Source organism: Tachypleus tridentatus, unplaced genomic scaffold, assembly GCF_004210375.1.
Source record: "Tachypleus tridentatus isolate NWPU-2018 unplaced genomic scaffold, ASM421037v1 Hic_cluster_2, whole genome shotgun sequence".
In the NCBI taxonomy this organism is placed as follows: domain Eukaryota; kingdom Metazoa; phylum Arthropoda; class Merostomata; order Xiphosura; family Limulidae; genus Tachypleus; species Tachypleus tridentatus.
This window is the reverse complement of record NW_027467782.1, coordinates 60,017,374-60,033,048: the sequence shown is the minus strand read 5'-3', so window position 1 is coordinate 60,033,048 and position 15,675 is coordinate 60,017,374.

Sequence of the window (15,675 nt, the reverse complement as noted above, 5' to 3'; positions counted from 1 at the left end):
CAGAGTATTAACTACATGTGTATGTTCACACTGTATTGTTGTGATATACAGAGTATTAACTACATGTGTATGTTCACACTGTATTGTTGTGATTACAGAGTATTAACTACATGTGTATGTTCACACTGTATTGTTGTGATATACAGAGTATTAACTACATGTGTATGTTCACACTGTATTGTTGTGATATACAAAGTATTAACTACATGTGTATGTTCACATTGTATTGTTGTGATATACAGAGTATTAACTACATGTGTATGTTCACACTGTATTGTTTGATATACAGAGTATTAACTACATGTGTATGTTCACATTGTATTGTTGTGATATACAGAGTATTAACTACATGTGTATGTTCACACTGTATTGTTGTAATATACAGAGTATTAACTACATGTGTATGTTCACATTGTATTGTTGTGATATACAGAGTATTAACTACATGTATATGTTCACACTGTATTGTTGTGATATACAGAAGTATTAACTACATGTGTATGTTCACACTGTATTGTTGTGATATACAGGTATTAACTACATGTGTATGTTCACACTGTATTGTTGTAATATACAAAGTATTAACTACATGTGTATGTTCACACTGTATTGTTGTAATATAGAAGTATTAACTACATGTGTATGTTCACATTGTATTGTTGTGAATTACAGGTATTAACTACATGTGTATGTTCACACTGTATTGTTGTGATATACAGAGTATTAACTACATGTGTATGTTCACACTGTATTGTTGTGATATACAGAGTATTAACTACATGTGTATGTTCACATTGTATTGTTGTGAATTACAGAGTATTAACTACATGTGTATGTTCACACTGTATTGGTGTGATATAGAGAGTATTAACTACATGTGTATGTTCACATTGTATTGTTGTGAATTACAGAGTATTAACTACATGTGTATGTTCACACTGTATTGTTGTGATATATAGAGTATTAACTACATGTGTATGTTCACACTGTATTGTTGTGATATACAGAGTATTAACTACATGTGTATGTTCACACTGTATTGTTGTGATATACAGAGTATTAACTACATGTGTATGTTCACACTGTATTGTTGTGATATACAGAGTATTAACTACATGTGTATGTTCACATTGTATTGTTGTGAATTACAGAGTATTAACTACATGTGTATGTTCACACTGTATTGTTGTGATATACAGAGTATTAACTACATGTGTATGTTCACATTGTATTGTTGTGAATTACAGAGTATTAACTACATGTGTATGTTCACACTGTATTGTTGTTATATACAGAGTATTAACTACATGTGTATGTTCACACTGTATTGTTGTGATATACAGAGTATTAACTACATGTGTATGTTCACACTGTATTGTTGTGATATAGAGAGTATTAACTACATGTGTATGTTCACATTGTATTGTTGTGAATTACAGAGTATTAACTACATGTGTATGTTCACACTGTATTGTTGTGATATATAGAGTATTAACTACATGTGTATGTTCACATTGTATTGTTGTGAATTACAGGTATTAACTACATGTGTATGTTCACATTGTATTGTTGTGAATTACAGAGTAGTAACTACATGTGTATGTTCACATTGTATTGTTGTGAATTACAGAGTAGTAAGTACATGTGTATGTTACACTGTATTGTTGTGAATTACAGAGTATTAACTACATGTGTATGTTCACACTGTATTGTTGTGATATATAGAGTATTAACTACATGTGTATCTTCACACTGTTTTGTTGTGATATACAGAGTATTAACTACATGTGTATGTTCACACTGTATTGTTGTGATATACAGAGTATTAACTACATGTGTATGTTCACACTGTATTGTTGTGATATACAGAGTATTAACTACATGTGTATGTTCACACTGTATTGTTGTGATATACAGAGTATTAACTACATGTGTATGTTCACACTGTATTGTTGTGATATACAGAGTATTAACTACATGTGTATGTTACACTGTATTGTTGTGAATTACAGAGTATTAACTACATGTGTATGTTCACACTGTATTGTTGTGATATACAGAGTATTAACTACATGTGTATGTTCACACTGTATTGTTGTGATATACAGAGTATTAACTACATGTGTATGTTCACACTGTATTGTTGTGATATACAGAGTATTAACTACATGTGTATGTTCACACTGTATTGTTGTAATATACAGAGTATTAACTACATGTGTATGTTCACACTGTATTGTTGTGAATTACAGAGTATTAACTACATGTGTATGTTCACATTGTATTGTTGTGATATACAGAGTATTAACTACATGTGTATGTTCACACTGTATTGTTGTGATATACAGAGTATTAACTACATGTGTATGTTCACATTGTATTGTTGTGAATTACAGAGTATTAACTACATGTGTATGTTCACACTGTATTGTTGTTATATACAGAGTATTAACTACATGTGTATGCTCACAATGTATTGTTGTGATATACAGAGTATTATCTACATGTGTATGTTCACATTGTATTGTTGTGAATTACAGAGTATTAACTACATGTGTATGTTCACACTGTATTGTTGTGATATACAGAGTATTAACTACATGTGTATGTTCACATTGTATTGTTGTGAATTACAGAGTATTAACTACATGTGTATGTTCACATTGTATTGTTGTGAATTACAGGGTATTAACTACATGTGTATGTTCACATTGTATTCTTGTGAATTACAGAGTATTAACTACATGTGTATGTTCACACTGTATTGTTGTGATATACAGAGTATTAACTACATGTGTATGTTCACATTGTATTGTTGTGAATTACAGAGTATTAACTACATGTGTATGTTCACACTGTATTGTTGTTATATACAGAGCATTAACTACATGTGTATGTTCACACTGTATTGTTGTAATATACAAAGTATTAACTACATGTGTATGTTCATACTGTATTGCTGTGATATACAGAGTATTAACTACATGTGTATTTTCACACTGTATTGTTGTGATATACAGAGTATTAACTACATGTGTATGTTCACACTGTATTGGTGTGATATAGAGAGTATTAACTACATGTGTATGTTCACACTGTATTGTTGTGATATACAGAGTATTAACTACATGTGTATGTTCACACTGTATTGTTGTGATATACAGAGTATTAACTACATGTGTATGTTCACACTGTATTGTTGTGATATACAGAGTATTAACTACATGTGTATGTTCACACTGTATTGTTGTGATATACAGAGTATTAACTACATGTGTATGTTCACACTGTATTGTTGTGATATACAGAGTATTAACTACATGTGTATGTTCACATTGTATTGTTGTGAATTACAGAGTATTAACTACATGTGTATGTTTACACTGTATTGTTGTGATATACAGAGTATTAACTACATGTGTATGTTCACATTGTATTGTTGTGAATTACAGAGTATTAACTACATGTGTATGTTCACATTGTATTGTTGTGAATTACAGAGTATTAACTACATGTGTATGTTCACATTGTATTCCTGTGAATTACAGAGTATTAACTACATGTGTATGTTCACACTGTATTGTTGTATTACAGAGTATTAACTATATGTGTATGTTCACACTGTATTGCTGTTATATACAGAGCATTAACTACATGTGTATGTTCACACTGTATTGTTGTGATATACAGAGTATTAACTACATGTGTATGTTCACACTGTATTGTTGTGATATACAGAAGTATTAACTACATGTGTATGTTCATACTGTATTGCTGTGATATACAGAGTATTAACTACATGTGTATTTTCACACTGTATTGTTGTGATATACAGAGTATTAACTACATGTGTATGTTCACACTGTATTGTTGTGATATAGAGAGTATTAACTACATGTGTATGTTCACACTGTATTGTTGTGATATACAGAGTATTAACTACATGTGTATGTTCACACTGTATTGTTGTGATATACAGAGTATTAACTACATGTGTATGTTCACACTGTATTGTTGTAATATACAGAGTATTAACTACATGTGTATGTTCACACTGTATTGTTGTAATATACAAAGTATTAACTACATGTGTATGGTCACACTGCATTGTTTGATATAGAGAGTATTAACTACATGTGTATGTTCACACTGTATTGTTGTGATATAGAGAGTATTAACTACATGTGTATGTTCACATTGTATTGTTGTGAATTACAGAGTAGTAACTACATGTGTATGTTCACACTGTATTGTTGTTATATACAGAGTATTAACTACATGTGTATGCTCACAATGTATTGTTGTGATATACAGAGTATTATCTACATGTGTATGTTCACATTGTATTATTGTGAATTACAGAGTATTAACTACATGTGTACTGTATTGTTTTACACTGTATTGTTGTGATATACAGAGTATTAACTACATGTGTATGTTCACATTGTATTGTTGTGAATTACAGAGTATTAACTACATGTGTATGTTCACATTGTATTCTTGTGAATTACAGAGTATTAACTACATGTGTATGTTCACACTGTATTGTTGTGATATACAGAGTATTAACTACATGTATATGTTCACATTGTATTGTTGTGAATTACAGAGTAGTAACTATATGTGTATGTTCACACTGTATTGTTGTTATATACAGAGCATTAACTACATGTGTATGTTCACACTGTATTGTTGTAATATACAAAGTATTAACTACATGTGTATGTTCACACTGTATTGTTGTGATATACAGAGTATTAACTACATGTGTATGTTCACACTGTATTGTTGTGATATACAGAGTATTAACTACATGTGTATGTTCACACTGTATTGTTGTGATATACAGAGTATTAACTACATGTGTATGTTCACACTGTATTGGTGTGATATATAGAGTATTAACTACATGTGTATGTTCACACTGTATTGTTGTGATATACAGAGTATTAACTACATGTGTATGTTCACACTGTATTGTTGTGATATAGAGAGTATTAACTACATGTGTATGTTCACATTGTATTGTTGTGAATTACAGAGTATTAACTACATGTGTATGTTCACATTGTATTGTTGTGAATTACAGAGTATTAACTACATGTGTATGTTCACATTGTATTGTTGTGATATTACAGAGTATTAACTACATGTGTATGTTCACACTGTATTGTTGTGATATACAGAGTATTAACTACATGTGTATGTTCACATTGTATTGTTGTGAATTACAGAGTATTAACTACATGTGTATGTTCACACTGTATTGTTGTGATATATAGAGTATTAACTACATGTGTATGTTCACATTGTATTGTTGTGAATTACAGAGTATTAACTACATGTGTATGTTCACATTGTATTGTTGTGATATACAGAGTATTAACTACATGTGTATGTTCACATTGTATTGTTGTGATTACAGAGTATTAACTACATGTGTATGTTCACACTGTATTGTTGTGAATTACAGAGTATTAACTACATGTGTATGTTCACACTGTATTGTTGTGATATACAGAGTATTAACTACATGTGTATGTTCACACTGTATTGTTGTAATATACAAAGTATTAACTACATGTGTATGTTCACACTGTATTGTTGTGATATACAGAGTATTAACTACATGTGTATGTTCACACTGTATTGTTGTGATATACAGAGTATTAACTACATGTGTATGTTCACACTGTATTGTTGTGATATACAGAGTATTAACTACATGTGTATGTTCACACTGTATTGTTGTGATATACAGAGTATTAACTACATGTGTATGTTCACACTGTATTGTTGTGATATACAGAGTATTAACTACATGTGTATGTTCACACTGTATTGTTGTGATATACAGAGTATTAACTACATGTGTATGTTCACACTGTATTGTTGTGATATACAGAGTATTAACTACATGTGTATGTTCACATTGTATTGTTGTGAATTACAGAGTATTAACTACATGTGTATGTTCACACTGTATTGTTGTGATATACAGAGTATTAACTACATGTGTATGTTCACACTGTATTGTTGTGATATACAGAGTATTAACTACATGTGTATGTTCACATTGTATTGTTGTGAATTACAGAGTATTAACTACATGTGTATGTTCACATTGTATTGTTGTGAATTACAGAGTATTAACTACATGTGTATGTTCACACTGTATTGTTGTGATATACAGAGTATTAACTACATGTGTATGTTCACATTGTATTGTTGTGAATTACAGAGTATTAACTACATGTGTATGTTCACACTGTATTGGTGTGATATAGAGAGTATTAAGTACATGTGTATGTTCACACTGTATTGTTGTGATATACAGAGTATTAACTACATGTGTATGTTCACACTGTATTGTTGTGATATAGAGAGTATTAACTACATGTGTATGTTCACACTGTATTGTTGTGATTACAGAGTATTAACTACATGTGTATGTTCACACTGTATTGTTGTGATATACAGAGTATTAACTACATGTGTATGTTCACATTGTATTGTTGTGAATTACAGAGTATTAACTACATGTGTATGTTCACATTGTATTGTTGTGATATTACAGAGTATTAACTACATGTGTATGTTCACATTGTATTGTTGTGAATTACAGAGTATTAACTACATGTGTATGTTACACTGTATTGTTGTGAATTACAGAGTATTAACTACATGTGTATGTTCACACTGTATTGTTGTGATATACAGAGTATTAACTACATGTGTATCTTCACACTGTTTTGTTGTGATATACAGAGTATTAACTACATGTGTATGTTCACACTGTATTGTTGTGAATATACAGAGTATTAACTACATGTGTATGTTCACACTGTATTGTTGTGATATACAGAGTATTAACTACATGTGTATGTTCACACTGTATTGTTGTGATATACAGAGTATTAACTACATGTGTATGTTCACACTGTATTGTTGTGATATACAGAGTATTAACTACATGTGTATGTTCACACTGTATTGTTGTGATATACAGAGTATTAACTACATGTGTATGTTCACACTGTATTGTTGTGATATACAGAGTATTAACTACATGTGTATGTTCACACTGTATTGTTGTAATATACAGAGTATTAACTACATGTGTATGTTCACACTGTATTGTTGTGATATACAGAGTATTAACTACATGTGTATGTTCACACTGTATTGTTGTGATATACAGAGTATTAACTACATGTGTATGTTCACACTGTATTGGTGTGATATAGAGAGTATTAACTACATGTGTATGTTCACACTGTATTGTTGTGATATACAGAGTATTAACTACATGTGTATGTTCACACTGTATTGTTGTGATATACAGAGTATTAACTACATGTGTATGTTCACACTGTATTGTTGTTATATACAAAGTATTAACTACATGTGTATGTTCACACTGTATTGTTGTGATATACAAAGTATTAACTACATGTGTATGGTCACACTGCATTGTTTGATATAGAGAGTATTAACTACATGTGTATGTTCACACTGTATTGTTGTGATATAGAGAGTATTAACTACATGTGTATGTTCACATTGTATTGTTGTGATATGTATTAACTACATTGTATGTGTATTGTTGTAATATACAGAGTATTAACTACATGTGTATGTTCACACTGTATTGTTGTGATATACAGAGTATTAACTACATGTGTATGTTCACACTGTATTGTTGTGATATACAGAGTATTAACTACATGTGTATGTTCACATTGTATTGTTGTGAATTACAGAGTATTAACTACATGTGTATGTTCACACTGTATTGTTGTGATATACAGAGTATTAACTACATGTGTATGTTCACATTGTATTGTTGTGAATTACAGAGTATTAACTACATGTGTATGTTCACACTGTATTGTTGTGAATATACAGAGTATTAACTACATGTGTATGTTCACACTGTATTGTTGTGATATACAGAGTATTAACTACATGTATATGTTCACACTGTATTGTTGTGATATACAGAGTATTAACTACATGTGTATGTTCACACTGTATTGTTGTGATATACAGAGTATTAACTACATGTGTATGTTCACACTGTATTGTTGTAATATACAAAGTATTAACTACATGTGTATGTTCACACTGTATTGTTGTGATATAGAGAGTATTAACTACATGTGTATGTTCACACTGTATTGTTGTGATATACAGAGTATTAACTACATGTGTATGTTCACACTGTATTGTTGTGATATACAGAGTATTAACTACATGTGTATGTTCACACTGTATTGTTGTGATATACAGAGTATTAACTACATGTGTATGTTCACACTGTATTGTTGTGATATACAGAGTATTAACTACATGTGTATGTTCACACTGTATTGTTGTGATATAGAGAGTATTAACTACATGTGTATGTTCACATTGTATTGTTGTGAATTACAGAGTAGTAACTACATGTGTATGTTCACACTGTATTGTTGTTATATACAGAGTATTAACTACATGTGTATGCTCACAATGTATTGTTGTGATATACAGAGTATTAACTACATGTGTATGTTCACATTGTATTCTTGTGAATTACAGAGTATTAACTACATGTGTATGTTCACACTGTATTGTTGTGATATACAGAGTATTAACTACATGTGTATGTTCACATTGTATTGTTGTGAATTACAGAGTATTAACTACATGTGTATGTTCACACTGTATTGTTGTGATATATAGAGTATTAACTACATGTGTATGTTCACACTGTATTGTTGTGATATACAGAGTATTAACTACATGTGTATGTTGACATTGTATTGTTGTGATATACAGAGTATTAACTACATGTGTATGTTCACACTGTATTGTTGTGATATACAGAGTATTAACTACATGTGTATGTTCACACTGTATTGTTGTAATATACAAAGTATTAACTACATGTGTATGTTCACACTGTATTGTTTGATATAGAGAGTATTAACTACATGTGTATGGTCACACTGCATTGTTTGATATAGAGAGTATTAACTACATGTGTATGTTCACACTGTATTGTTGTGATATAGAGAGTATTAACTACATGTGTATGTTCACATTGTATTGTTGTGAATTACAGAGTATTAACTACATGTGTATGTTCACACTGTATTGTTGTGATATATAGAGTATTAACTACATGTGTATGTTCACACTGTATTGTTGTGATATACAGAGTATTAACTACATGTGTATGTTCACACTGTATTGTTGTGATATACAGAGTATTAACTACATGTGTATGTTCACATTGTATTGTTGTGATATACAGAGTATTAACTACATGTGTATGTTCACACTGTATTGTTGTGATATACAGAGTATTAACTACATGTGTATGTTCACACTGTATTGTTGTGATATACAGAGTATTAACTACATGTGTATGTTCACACTGTATTGTTGTGATATACAGAGTATTAACTACATGTGTATGTTCACACTGTATTGTTGTGATATACAGAGTATTAACTACATGTGTATGTTCACACTGTATTGTTGTGATATACAGAGTATTAACTACATGTGTATGTTCACATTGTATTGTTGTGATATACAGAGTATTAACTACATGTGTACATTCACACTGTATTGTTGTGATATACAGAGTATTAACTACATGTGTACATTCACACTGTATTGTTGTGATATAGAGAGTATTAACTACATGTGTATGTTCACATTGTATTGTTGTGAATTACAGAGTATTAACTACATGTGTATGTTAACACTGTATTGGTGTGATATAGAGAGCATTAACTACATGTGTATGCTCACATTGTATTGTTGTGAATTACAGAGTATTGACTACATGTGTATGTTCACATTGTATTGTTGTGAATTACAGAGTATTAACTACATGTGTATGTTCACATTGTATTGTTGTGAATTACAGAGTATTAACTACATGTGTATGTTCACATTGTATTGTTGTGAATTACAGAGTATTAACTACATGTGTATGTTCACATTGTATTGTTGTGATATACAGAGTATTAACTACATGTGTATGTTCACACTGTATTGTGATATACAGAGTATTAACTACATGTGTATGTTCACACTGTATTATTGTAATATACAAAGTATTAACTACATGTGTATGTTCATACTGTATTGCTGTGATATACAGAGTATTAACTACATGTGTATGTTCACACTGTATTGTTGTGATATACAGAGTATTAACTACATGTGTATGTTCACACTGTATTGTTGTGATATACAGAGTATTAACTACATGTGTATGTTCACACTGTATTGTTGTGATATACAGAGTATTAACTACATGTGTATGTTCACACTGTATTGTTGTGATATACAGAGTATTAACTACATGTGTATGTTCACACTGTATTGTTGTGATATATAGAGTATTAACTACATGTGTATGTTCACACTGTATTGTTGTGATATACAGAGTATTAACTACATGTGTATGTTCACACTGTATTGTTGTGATATAGAGAGTATTAACTACATGTGTATGTTCACATTGTATTGTTGTGAATTACAGAGTATTAACTACATGTGTATGTTCACACTGTATTGTTGTGATATACAGAGCATTAACTACATGTGTATGTTCACACTGTATTGTTGTGATATACAGAGTATTAACTACATGTGTATGTTCACACTGTATTGTTGTGATATACAGAGTATTAACTACATGTGTATGTTCACACTGTATTGTTGTGATATACAGAGTATTAACTACATGTGTATGTTCACACTGTATTGTTGTGATATACAGAGTATTAACTACATGTGTATGTTCACACTGTATTGTTGTGATATACAGAGTATTAACTACATGTGTATGTTCACACTGTATTGTTGTGATATACAGAGTATTAACTACATGTGTATGTTCACACTGTATTGTTGTGATATACAGAGTATTAACTACATGTGTATGTTCACACTGTATTGTTGTGATATACAGAGTATTAACTACATGTGTATGTTCACACTGTATTGTTGTGATATAGAGAGTATTAACTACATGTGTATGTTCACATTGTATTGTTGTGAATTACAGAGTATTAACTACATGTGTATGTTCACACTGTATTGGTGTGATATAGAGAGTATTAACTACATGTGTATGTTCACACTGTATTGTGATGAATACAGAGTATTAACTACATGTGTATGTTCACACTGTATTGTTGTGATATAAAGAGTATTAACTACATGTGTATGTTCACATTGTATTGTTGTGAATTACAGAGTATTAACTACATGTGTATGTTCACACTGTATTGTTGTGAATTACAGAGTAGTAACTACATGTGTATGCTACACTGTATTGTTGTGATATACAGAGTATTAACTATATGTGTATGTTCACACTGTATTGTTGTGAATAACAGAGTATTAACTACATGTCTATGTTCACATTGTATTGTTGTGAATTACAGAGTAGTAACTACATGTGTATGTTCACACTGTATTGTTGTGATATACAGAGTATTAACTACATGTGTATGTTCACATTGTATTGTTGTGAATTACAGAGTATTAACTACATGTGTATGTTCACATTGTATTGTTGTGAATTACAGAGTAGTAACTACATGTGTATGTTCACAATGTATTGTTGTGATATACAGAGTATTAACTACATGTGTATGTTCACATTGTATTGTTGTGATATACAGAGTATTATCTACATGTGTATGTTCACATTGTATTGTTGTGAATTACAGAGTATTAACTACATGTGTATGTTCACACTGTATTGTTGTGATATACAGAGTATTAACTACATGTGTATGTTCACATTGTATTGTTGTGAATTACAGAGTATTAACTACATGTGTATGTTCACACTGTATTGTTGTGATATACAGAGTATTAACTACATGTGTATGTTCACATTGTATTGTTGTGAATTACAGAGTATTAACTACATGTGTATGTTCACACTGTATTGTTGTGATATACAGAGTATTAACTACATGTGTATGTTCACATTGTATTGTTGTGAATTACAGAGTATTAACTACATGTGTATGTTCACATTGTATTGTTGTGAATTACAGAGTAGTAACTACATGTGTATGCTCACACTGCATTGTTTCCTTTGTCTAAGAGTGTTGTTTAAAAGTTACATCAAACATATACCAAGACTGAACTACACAGTGTAAAATGTATATATTAAAAACAATAATACTGATGGAAGACAAACAGTTAAATTTTATAAATCATTAAAAAGGCAACAAACGGTCTGAAGATTTACAGCGTTAAAACCTGGTGTCGATACCTGCAGTGTACAAAACACAAACACAGCCAAGAAACAGATCTTTTCTCTTCAAATATATCGGTTACCAAAAATAGAGAATTTAAAAAAGAAATAGTCATTTTCTCTAATTAGTAACATTCTAGGGTTTAATGTTATTACATATATTATACTATTATTAAGTTGTTTGAAGGTCTGTAGCTTCTTTAAGTTAAGCACTTAAGTTTGTTCATAAAGTAGTGTGTTTTATTACAAAACAACAAGTACAGAGTAGGTTTACCAACCAAATCAAAATACAAAAAAAAACATGGTAGTTGTCTAAGTATAAAATACCGCGAAACATGGTAGCTGTCTAAATATAAAATACAACAAAACATGGTAGCTGTCTAAATATAAATTACAACAAAACATGGTAGTTGTCTAAATATAAAATGCCACAAAGCATGGGCGTTGTCAGATTCTGAAATACAACGAAACTTGGTATTTCTCTCAATATAAAATACAACAAAACATGGTAGCTGTCTAAATATAAAATAAAACAAAACACGGAAGTTGCTACATATAAGATACAACGAAACATGGTAGTAGTCTAGATTTAATATCAAACAAAATGTGTTAGTTGTCTGAATATAAAATAGAACAAAATATCGCAGTTGTCTAAACATAAAGTACGAAAAATCATGGTAGTTGTCAAGTATAACATACCACAAAACATGGTACTTCTCTAGATATAAAATACCAAAAAACACACTAGCTGTCTAAATATTAAATACTACAAAGTGTAGTAGTTTTCTAGCTATAAAATACCAAAAAACAAGGAAGTTGTCTAAATATAAACTACAACAAAACATGGTAGTTGTATTAATATAAAATACCAAAAACCATAGTTGTTCTCTAAGTTTAAAAAAAAACAACAAAACATTCTAGTAGTCTAAATATAAAAGACCACAAAACATGGTAGTTGTGTAAATGTAAAATACCACAAAACATGATACTCGTCTAAGTATAACATACCTAAAAACACGGTATCTGTCTGCGTATAAAATACCACAGAACATGGTACTTGTCTGGGAATTATGAACTAAAAAACACGGTATTTGTCTAAATATAAAACACAGTCGTTCTTTAAATATAAAATACCACGAAACACGATTGTTATATAAATATAAGATACCAGGAAACACGATTGTTATATAAATACAGAATACCACAAAACACGATTGTTGTATAAATATAGAATTCCACAAAACACGGTAGTTGTATAAATATAGAATTCCACAAAACACGGTAGTTGTATATATCTAAATTACCACAAAATTTTGGTAGTTGTCTCAATAAAAGATACAACAAAACATGGTAGTTGTCTAAATATAAAATATCACAGCATACGGTAGTTGAGTAAATGTAAAATACCACTAAACATGGTAGTTCTCTAAATATAAAATAAAAGAAGACTTGGTAATTACCTAGATATAAAATACCACAAAATATGGTACGTGTCTAAATTTAAAATAATACAAAACATGGTAGTTGCGTAAATATAAAGATAAGACAAAATATGGAAGATGCCTAAATATAAAATACCACAAAACACGGAAGTTGTCTAAATATAAGATACCAGGAAACACGATTGTTATATAAATACAGAATACCACAAAACACGATTGTTGTATAAATATAGAATTCCACAAAACACGGTAGTTGTATATATCTAAATTACCACAAAATTTTGGTAGTTGTCTCAATAAAAGATACAACAAAACATGGTAGTTGTCTAAATATAAAATATCACAACATACGGTAGTTGAGTAAATGTAAAATACCACTAAACATGGTAGTTCTCTAATTATAAAATAAAAGAAGACTTGGTAATTACCTAGATATAAAATACCACAAAATATGGTACGTGTCTAAATTTAAAATAATACAAAACATGGTAGTTGCGTAAATATAAAGATAAGACAAAATATGGTAGATGCCTAAATATAAAATACCACAAAACACTGAAGTTGTCTAAATACAAAATACAACAAAACATGGTAGTTGTCTAAATTTAAAATAAAATAAAACATGGTAGTTGTCTAAAAATAAAATAGAACATAACATCGTAGTTGGCTAAACATAAAACATAAAAACATCGTACTTGTCTAAATATAAAATACAACAAAACATGATAATTGTTTCAATATAAAATACAAAAAACACGGGAGTTTTTTAAATATAAAAGTACAAGAAAACATGGTAGTAGTATTAATACAAAACACCACAAAACATGGTACGTGTGTACATATAAAATACAACAAAACATGGTAGTTCTATAAATATAAAATACCATAAAACATGGTAGTTGTTTGAGCATAAATTACCACAAAACACAGTAGCTGTGTATATCTAAAATACGATAGTTGTCTAAATACAAGATACCACAAAACATGGTAGTTGTCTAAATATAAAACACAAAAACATGGTATATGTGTAAATATAAAATACAATAAAACATGGTAGTTGTCTAAATATAAAACACAAAAACATGGTATATGTGTAAATATAAAATACAATAAAACATGGTAGCTGTCTCAATATAAAATAAAAAAAAAAACATGTATTTTTCTAAATATAAAATACCGCAAAACACGGTGGTTATATAAGTATCGAATACCACGAAACACGGTGGTTATATAAGTATCGAATACCACGAAACACGGTAGCTGTTTAAGTATAAAGTACCAAAATGCAAAGTAGTTCTATATATACAAGTATATAAAATATCACAAAATACGATAGTTCTTAAAAATACAAGATGCCACAAAACAAAGTAGTTGTATAAATAAAAAAACACCACAAAACACGGTAGTTGTTTCAATATCAAATACAACATAACACTGTAATTGTATAAGTATAAAATACAACAAAACATGGTAGTTGTATAAATATCAAATAGAACAAAACATGTTAGTTCTCTAAATATAGAATACGAAATAACACGATAGTTGTCTAAATATAAAATACAACGAAACATGCTAGTTGTCTACATTTAAAATAAAACAAATCATGGTAGTTATCTACATATAAAATAAAACAAAATATCGTAGTTGTCTAAACATAAAATACAACAAAATATAGTAGTTGTTTAAATATAAAATACAACAAAACATGGTAGCTGTCTAAATATAAAATACAACAAAACATGGTAGCTGTCTAAATATAAAATACAACAAAACACGGTAGTTGTCTAAATATAATAAACAACAAAACATGGTAGTTGTCTAAATATAAAATACAACAAAACACGGTAATTGTCTAAATATAATAAACAACAAAACATGGTAGTTGTATAAATATAAAATATAACAAACCATGGTAGTTGTCTTAACATAATATACCACAAAACATGTTAGTTG